This window comes from Cupressus sempervirens, chromosome 11 (assembly GCF_028749045.1).
Source record: "Cupressus sempervirens isolate cs-2001-9-10 chromosome 11, ASM2874904v1, whole genome shotgun sequence".
Lineage (NCBI taxonomy): Eukaryota > Viridiplantae > Streptophyta > Pinopsida > Cupressales > Cupressaceae > Cupressus > Cupressus sempervirens.
Window position 1 is genome coordinate 168,449,820 of NC_143128.1, and position 10,630 is coordinate 168,460,449.

The following is a 10,630-nucleotide window of genomic DNA, read 5'->3' on the forward strand; positions in this document are numbered from 1 at the left end:
CTTATGACATATATAGTTCAAATGAGAAACACTTAAAGCATTATATCTTACTCATTTCACCCAATATTCTTCATTACATTATATTTTATCACTAAGTATCAATGATCCTCTACCTATCACTAGACATGGAATATCATTCCCTAGCTTAATAGTTCCACCATCACATTCTTCAAAAAAAATTAATCTTACTAAGATAATCAGTCATATGATGTGAGAAACCACTATGAATGATCCAAGTATTATTCTTACTAACATGTGAAATAAGAAATTTTTCTTCTTCATATCTTTTCTCACTAGGATTTTATTTAACAACAATGTACACCACTTCTACTCAATCTTTCTCATCTTCAACACTTGACTTGGTGTACTCTTCCTCAACAATATAGCATGATTTCTTTTCTTTTTCTTTTTAGTCTTTGTCTTTCCTATACTTGTGATCCTTATTTTCATCTTTGTACTTGGTAGAACATTCAACTACAAAATTTCCTACCTCATTACATTTGAAACATATCAGAGGCAATTTGTGTTTGCCTCTTAGTAACCTCCTTGATATAAATTCTTCAATCTCAGCTATATCATCTTCCAATTTAGACTCACTTTCATCTTTAATGCTCATGTCTTTCTTTGAACTACCAACAATTAGTGAAGACTTGAAAGTAGTCCCAAGTGTGGGCATAATATTATCATAATTGCTTAATTCAAATGTAATCAACTGAACAAATAAACCATCAAGTGTAAGAGCATTACTAGATATACCTCTAGCTTTCTAAATTGTAGAAACTTTTATAGCATAGATAGGTAAGAATGTATTGAGAACTTTAGTTACAATTTAACTATCATCGATAACTCCTCCAATAACTATTATTACACTCACAACTTCCTTGATTTGGTTCACATACCGTACAACATTCTCATCTTCCTTCAATTTCATGTCATGATATTTTACTCTTAAACTCTCTAACTTATCTCTTAATACATTCTCATCTCCACCATGTACAAGCACTAACTTTTACCACATCTCTTTAGCATTGGTGTTGTTCTCAATATCATCAAATTCCAGATCATTCAACACAAATTCTATTTCAATCATCTTGCTATTGTGTTCTCTTTTCTAATTCATTTCATCCACTATCATAAGACTAATAGGAGTAACATATGCATTGTCTAGCTAGTTTAGAGCATGACCTCTAACTCTAGATAAGTACAACCTCATTCTATTTTTCCAAGAGGAGAAGTTCTCATTGTTCAACTTAGGTGCCTCTCTCTTATATGACATATTTGAATCTTTAGCTTAAGTCTCTTTAAACTTATTTCCTTCAAGCACTTAGTTCTCATACCAATTGTTAGATAACTTGGGGGGTTGAATCAGTTATATTTAATCATCCCATTCTATCCAATCATCCAACAAGCTTTAAAAATTATTTAACATCAAATTAAACTTCATAAACTTTCACAAAAATAAATTGGTAACCACATTTAACATCTCAATTCAACTTATGATCATTTTACTTCAAACTATTAACTCATTGTTTATGACTATACCAAGTATTAGAAAAACTATTTAGCTTATACCAAGTTGCAACATCAAACATAAAACATGAAATAAACTTTTCAAGTAATAAGTAATCATACAATTGAACACAAATTTTTAATGTAGAAACCCTGTATTGGGAAAAACCACCTAGGACCCACAACCCAAATAATTCACTCTTCTGAAGTAAATTCTACTAGGAGCCAACCTTGTAAAAGGTTTACATACACATTTTTTGTGTGACCTGGATAGAGGATTTTAACCAAAGATCATCTAGACCTTATCATTCTTTGACATTTCTAAGGAGTGACCTACTTTAAAGGACTTACAAACATCACTAATAAATGTTGCAATGTAGTATTTCATAAACTAGTTAGGTCCAGTTAGTTAAGAGATTTTCTCTGGTACAATGGAAACAAAGGAACAGTCAAATAGTCTATTTAGGTTTAGCACTACCTTACTAGTTTAGATCTCTACTTTTCTTGGTCTTTTTCCTTATGATCTATGTCTAGTTGATTCACCTTGTTCTTCTTCCTTATTTAGCTTCAACTTTAATTCACACTTAATCAACATTTAACTGACAACCAAAAATGGTCTCAATCATATCCTTAAATAGTTGACTTTGACCTTCTAGATCCTTCCAAATTTTCCCATTTAATCACAATCATAGATCTCAAATTCATTATGTTTAGACACTCCAAAAATAGAACTTCATTAAACTTTGTGCTCATCTTCATCTTGATTAATTATCCTTCATTATATCTTCATTACATTTTTCTAGCCATAGATCTTGCAACAAACTTTGGCTTTAGCCTTTGAACTTATGAACATTTTATTATCATCATAAGTTGGCCTCAAATCTCATCTTTCTATTTTCTCTCCACCCAATAAACATTACCACTTGACTTGGGCAATAATATGCTCAATTAACACTAGAATCACTTGATTAATACCAAACTCCATCTTTACTTTTTTAGGTGCTCAGTTATTACTTTAGTAGCTTGGACAATATTGTATTCCTTCATTCACATGGTGTAACTAGTGTAGCTTCGTGAATACACAAACATTATAATAAGTTTACGTGATTAAAAAAAATCAAACCAACATTATGTTATTAGGGCATAACTCATTCAAGAACCCATTGAATACCAATACTTATCAACTATGTCATCATACTTTCTTCAAATCCTCTTAATCAATAAAATGATATGAAACTCTATTGAATTAGCATAATGTCTGACTAACTAAGGCTTGACATAAATGATGACATAATAACTGATATGACTCTTTCACATACAATAATAGCATTCTTAGTTACATTATTAGTTTGGGCTAACATGATCAAGGACATGGATCTAGATGAAATTAATGAGAATAGACAATAACTAAAGATACAAGGGAATCGCAAGAAACAACAAAGGGAAAAAATACTAGTAGTAATTAGGGATATTATTGTAGAATTATCTTTAGATGCAATATATGATCTAGAGACATATAGAATCACTCAACTAGCCACCTTAGTTGACAACACCAAGGGTGAACTAGGCAGTGTTAAAGACCTAGTGGAGAAAATGCTAGAAGCTAGAAAGCTAGAAAAACTAGTAAATATGGTAGAACTTAAGAAGGAAACTCTATAGGAGATTAAGGAAAAAATGATAGAGACACTACAAGCCTCAACATTGATAATAATAAAAGTTTCTAGTCCAAGGTCACTCATACTAGACTTAGAACAGAAGCTACAACAAGCTCAATGGGAGCTCCAAAAATTGAAGAGTATATATAATGTAGTCATTGATCTCGCAGTTGACTAGATGTCCAAAACATAAGGGTAACTTCACCTTATCAATTAGATCAAACTATAGCAAAAAAAAAAAAGATCATGATGCATAAGTATTAATAGTTAGAGCACATAATAACACACTTGACGGGATAGGAGAGCTCTTGGAAGATATAAGGAGTGAGACTATTGCTATCACCAATCTAAAGGCATAATGAAAAACCCATCTTGCCACTACTTAGAGTCAATACAATGATGTATTTGAAAAATATTAGTACACTTTGTTAGTGGTGAAAAAAAGGGTGAGATATTTACAAGAGGGGGAGACAAATTTTCGATGAGCTAATAGGAAAAGCTAAAAAGGGGAGATGAACTTATGAACCACAAGGGGAGGTATGATAGAGATATGAAAGAAAAATCAAAGGAGAAGATATGATGAAGGAATGTATAAGAAGATATGTATAGACGAGCTAATGATAAGATGAAAGAATGCACATGTATGCATAAGGATAAAGGGAAATACCCAAATGGGAAATGAAATAAAGCTAGGTGAAAGGGGGAGACAATTATCTAACAAGGAAGAAGACTGAAGAAATGAAATAAAGTTCCAAATAAATGAACACAAAAATAAATGGGAAAGTACACCATTAAGGGGAGTTCTAACAAAGAACGTGCTAAGTCCATACAGTAGAGAAATGTCTTCTGCTGGTTCAAATGGATGAATATTGACAAAATGAAGACTAATATTTCTTGAAAGTTGATGGTATGGAAAAGTTTTTCTATCAATGCCAAAGGGGGAGATTTTTGAATTCAAATGTACTAAAGAATGAATAAGTGTGTTTCTATTGATTGGAAACCAATAAAGGAGAGAATATAAAATAAGGAAGCATGGTAATTGATAGAAGAGTAAATTGGTAGCACCATTATGCTATAACATGATCGACAACAAAGTGGTAAGGATAACTCAATCATGGACTATCTATAAAGTGAGTCACCAAGGATGTAACAAGTCAGATTTGATGTAACAAAATCAATAGAAAAATTATTGAAGTAGGAAAGGATGAAGGCTATACATAGGTTCACAATTAGGTTGGCAAGGTTACTAGTCTAGACCCTAGAAGTAGGGCTCCATCCATTTTATATTATTAATTGGATGCATGAGCCTTTAAATGTAATAAAACAAAGAAAGCATGAAAGAATAAGAAAGCCTTCAGTTGATGTAGAAGTGTTTGGAAGTGCCAAAAATAGGAGCTCCTTCTTCAATAGGCATTTGTAGGAGTTAAACTATTGTCAAAATGCATTTCTAATGCATGGAAAGCTCTAAATTTAGAACTAGTAGTTAACAATTGGTGCACCTCTAAATTCTTCAAAATCTTCATGAAAACTACTAAAAAAGTGCACCTGCATAGCAGCACACATTGGAAGCAAGCTCCAAAAATGCAAAATTTCACTAAGTGTCAAAATCAAAATTTTGGCTTCTAGGTTTTGTTCCCCTTTATACCAAAGCTATGTCTAGGTATTTGCCTTGAATTTCTCAACGATATTAGTGACTTGATCTTGGCTTCATATTTTTCTTTCACCTTCTACCTATAGTTGTCAACTTCAATATGAGTCTCAGCAAAATCTCTAAGTTTTACATCTAGTTCTAGTAAAGCCTCTTCTGTTCTAAATGCTTTCCTAATATCATCATCATTAGTCCTTAAAATTTCTCTTTCTCCACTACTACCTCTACTAGTATTAACTTCTCTCATGCATCATCTTCAAAAATATCTAAACAGGCATCACTATAATGCTTCTCAGCTTCCAAAATTTGCTCTTGGGCTTGATCGATGAGCCTATGAATCTCCACATGTAATGTCTCCATTATTTTATTCCCATTCATGATCTTTTCAATCCAACCATAAATCTTTTCTAACTCCTTAGTTGTATATACACTCATCATTATCCTATACCTTTGGCTTTTAATTGCCTGTAATGCTTGTGAATCCTTGCCCTACGTTTGTATCTCATCCATTAGACCAAAATCTTGATTCAAAATGGCTACTAGCCTATCCACATTCTCCTACATAATGTGTAATAGCTTCAAATGTCCCTGAATGATCTATACACCTTTTTCCTCAAAACTTTCTTGCCATTGCTAACAAGCTCTGAAAAATGGGTCCAACTATACCATACCCCTATCTCTTCTCTAGATTGATGCATTTAAAATATCCTCAAGGTTTGTGGGAGCTAGGGGACCAACAACTTCACTTAGATATTCCTTTAGGATTTCATTTTTTCATCTAAATATTATTAATTATGTCTCATCCTATTCCAGGCTTTTGAATAACTACTTCATTCCTGTTGTAACCATTAGCTTAGTGGTATCCAAGGTAGGCTTCCCAAGCATGACTTCCCTGATTTGATAATCTTGTGGAGTCAATTCTTTGACATTTCAATGCAAAGGAGGGATAGCCACATGAGAAAAAAAGTCTTGGATCTGATCACTCATAATGAAGGATAATGCATGTGCATCTTTTGTAGGTGATTCAGGCTTCCTCAGAACCTCAATTAATTCCATTCTATCCTCCTCTTCAGTAGTGAATTACTGCCTTTTATTTCTTATCACTTCTTTCCTTAGCCACCTTAGAATATGTTGTACCAAGGATTTAGCTTTTGAGGATGAAGGAGTTTTCTTAGCTATACTCTTCCCCTTACCATTCATTTCTAGAGTTTTCTCCTTTTGTGAGAGATCCACACCAGGAGTCTTTGTATCTATGGAGTCCACAGTCCTCACCTCAGTGTCTTGGGAAGTTTTTTGAGGTTGTTCACTTATTTTCCCTTCTTCTAACACTTCCTTAGTGGATACTTGTTGTGGCTCTTCCTGTTGTCCTACTTGTACTTGTTCCTCCTCATTATTTGGAGGAAGGTGAGAATTGAACCTTTATCCACACAAAATGTAACATGATGTGGTGATGATGGAACTATTTTAGGTCCTTGTGTCTAAGGTGGTAACTAACTCCAATCCTCCTACTGAGGTTGATTAGTTGGAGTGTCTACTATCTTGTCTCCCACCAATTTAGTACCCACTAGCATAAAATCAAAATTTGACATCTAAAAGACATCAATGCCTTTAACATCTTGCTCATCTATCCATTGTTGCATCTCATCTTCTGATATTGTAGTTTGAATGGGTTGTTCAAGAATAGATGGAGGTGTGATGGTGGAGCTTCTTCTCCTTTCCAACTTTGTAGCTCTTGCAAGATGAGTCCTCCTATTCAAAGGTAAACTATCCTCTTCATCCTCATCATTCTCTTCTTCTACTTCTTCTAGAATAGGTTTGGGGACTGATGGGAAAGGAATCACTTTCTTGATTACCTTTTGTCTCCTTTTTACCTAAGTCTTAATCTTTATTCTCCTCTTAGGCATGGAGGGAGAGGCTTATACCTACTGCTAAGGTATTTCTTGGATTTCCACTTCATCTCCTCCTGGTACTTGCTCAGCTAGTGGCACTTGAGGATTATCTTAGGTCTCTATAGTTTTAACATTTTTTGACCCTTTTATGTTTTCTCCTCCCTAATCTAGAGGTGTCTAAATTTCTCCCTCTTTTGGTTCATCTTGTTGAGGAGAATCCATCTTCCTTTTGCCCTTACCTTTACCCTTTTGAGTCTAGTAATACCCAAATGGTCTATCAAGTTGGTGCACCATTTCTGGTCTTACTGGTGACTAGGTTGTACATGTTGGCATTGTGACCTTTGTTCCTCTACCTTTAGCTGGATGGGCTTGAGCATGGAAGATCATTGTTTTAGGAATTGGATCAAGTTTGAAAGTTCTCTTGATCTAATCATTTGTTAATTTAATGGCATGCCTTGCCCTGTGATTAATGTTTGAGTTCTCTTCTTTATCAATCTCGGCATTCATTATAGGTCTATCACTAATTTTATCCCTATTCAATAATGGATCGAGAAGATATTTTGTATTTTGTTGCACAATATTCAATGGAATATTGATCTTCAAATCACTCTATACTAGATATAGAGTCATCCTACAATAGTTCCTTATGTTAACATCATAGTCATCTATTGCATTCATCCAATGATCGTCAAGGGCATCTTTATGCTGAAATGTTTTACCCGCTAAGTATTGCACTCTCTCGATGTTTTCAAAATAGGGCCAAGGGGAATTATACTCATCCAAGGGATACTAATCCCTTTCACACTCAAAAGATGGAATATCTTGCTTCTAATCCACCCTAAAAGGTTCTATAGCCATAGGTCATGCCCAACATATTTTGTGTTGCTTTCTAACTCTGTCATACATAGACAAGAGTTGTTGAGAGATCTCCTGGAGAATATATCTATCACAAGGATACCTAAAGAGTTTCTTAGGGTTGAGAGTTGATCCTGCTACCCTCAAATATGTAAACATTTGGAGTTGGATATAATAAGCTCCAACTTTTGATACCTTTGCGGTTGCCTCTACTGACATCCTCTTCATGTAATCCCCTTCTATAAACTAGATTATTATGAATATGAGAGCATCATTTATGATCCTATATTCCTTGCTTTGCTTTAAAATTTTCTTTTTTACCAACTGATGGTATATAATGTAAGGCCATGCATTTTCATCCTGCATGCTACCCTTCTTATAGAGCCTAGGTTAATCTATCATTCTCATGGCTAATAGGTACACTAAGTATGATGTCATGTAAAATTTCTTGTTATTCTTCACCACCACTAGCTATTCTCCCAAGTTCTCACTGAGAATGGAGGCCCAGTCAATTGGCATCTTCACTATCTTGATAGCCTCAATCAAATTGATCATCCATATGTTTAAATGTCCCAAAGTGGGAAAACCCATGACTTTTCACAGAAGCATGATCAAGTTTCCAATATCTTCCTTCATGTACCCTCATGTCATATCCACCTTTCTTGCCTTCCTTCCTAAAGGAGTCTTCTCAATGAGGTATGATGACTATATAATTTTAGAGGCTTCCTCCATATGTTTCCTATACCATCTCTCAGCTTGGTGATAAGTTAATCAAATAAATTGATATGCCCTTAGAAGATGGAATACCTTCTCTATATTGTTAGATTAGAGATCCAAGATGATCTCTCTAGTTATGCTTTTAACAACTCTTTCTTCAGGAACATATCTCTCCATGAGTGTCACTATTAATTCCAAGGACTACACTAAAATTGGATATGACGTTGTGTTAACCAGTCCTGATCAGATTAAGGTAGATGCCATTGGGGACCTTTCTATTGGTTTTTTGCATAGTGTTAGGAATACACCCAAATCTATGTCCTAACTTGGTATCTCTAATCTCTAAGTACTCATCTTGAAATTGTGATTTCATTGGCATGCCCTAAAACTTGAATACTACCAGCTTTGGAACCATCTTCTTGGCGAGGGAGGACGATGAGGAAGCCATTGAATCTACACAAAAAGGATGCATATTATTCCAAAGTCAAAGAAAAATGAATAAATCAAACCCTAATAATGACACAATCAAAACACAAAACCCTAATCTACCCAACAACACTAGAAAAACCCAATTTGACTCTAGAATGCAACAAAGGGTGCACCAGTTGTACCTCACAAGTGCACCTAGTATGCCATTTTCTTGGCATAGTCTATACAAAATAGGGTATGCATCAGTGCACCCCATGGGGTGTGCTAACGTGCACCCTTATTTTTATGTAATGTCCCTATTTTGGGACATTTATATATTTTCCCATTTTCATCCATACAACATGATAATCTTCCTCTCTAATGATTTTGATAATCTTCTATCTGTTCTCAGATTGTGGATCATTCCTCCATTCCCCTTATATTTTTCCTTACTTATGATTTTCAGCCCATTTGATGTGATCATGAAGCCCTCCTTCCTTTTTTATGCCCCTGCTAGAATCAGATTGACGGCCTTCTTATAGCTTGTAATTTGAAAGGATTGCACCTCTTCATGTATGATAGGACACATCTCCTACCAATCATTCTTCATGTTCTCTCCATTAGATGTATGATAAGGTTTAGTTTATAAATGTTTATTGAATTATATTTAAATGTGTATTAATGATAATATAAATTTATATTATCATCAAATGATTGAATAGATTATAAATATTTATCTTTTGTGAATAACCAATGATAGCATATATATTTATTTTAATTAACTAATTTTATTCAATATAGATTAAATGTGTTTTATAATCATAGTTTATGTATATTGAATAATAGCTATATTTTATAGGGTATATGTTATCTTTAAAAATATGTTATATAATATTGTATGTTATTATAACATATTCCAATATATGTTGTTATAAATATAATACCATGTTGTATTATTGTTTATATTAATTTTTGTATCATTAATATATATTATATTGATTAGTCTATTAATCAATTTATTATAATTATCATTAGTTATTAATATCATATATATTCAATTGTGAATATATTATAATCTTCTTTGGTTTCATAATGTAATTATAATATTTATTATTATCTATTCAATATTATTCTTAATTATTAGCATTGTATATTCAAATATTCATATATCCTTAAATTTGGGCTCATGACAAGTCCGCCCCTCTTGAATTTTCTTTTCCTCAAGCAATAATCGTTTTCATATTTTTTTCACCTTATATAACAAAATTGACTACTAGATCCCATTCAAATTTTTACTTATAGGATTACTTCATTCTATTCTATAAAGAGCCATACATGTAGTATGCATTTGAATGAAAAGTATACATATGAATGTATGAAGACACAAAGAAAACACGAAGCATACACATTGATGCATGAAGACACGAAGTAGACACGATGTAGACACATCATACATAACCTTGATTAGATCCTAAAATGCATAATGACTATACTTCTTCATTAGGCTTATAAACCCTGCAACCACAAACTAAGCACCAGTACATGCATATATATAAACTTCAAAGAAATTTGAATGATATTAAGTTAATCCAAGCCAATTCCATGCTAAGCCCAAGAGCGGAACTTTGGCCCCCTTGGCCTCGGTGGTAGGTGTTAGGTATCCACATGAGCTAGTCTACTTAGTGGATTACTTGTTTGGCTAGAAAGGTTCTTGTGAAAAGGAGTCATTACTATCTTTCCCTTAACTAGCACTACAATAGGGTGTCCTAACCACTCTCCCTTGATTGCAGACTCCATAGGAAATTTGATAGGGTGCCCTTACTATCTTCCCCTTAACTAGTACTACAATAGGGTGTTCTCCCCTAATTGTAGACTCCATAAGAAAGTGGTAGGATTCCCTTACTATCTTCCCCTTAACTAGCACTGCAACAAGGATCATAGCAGCTCTT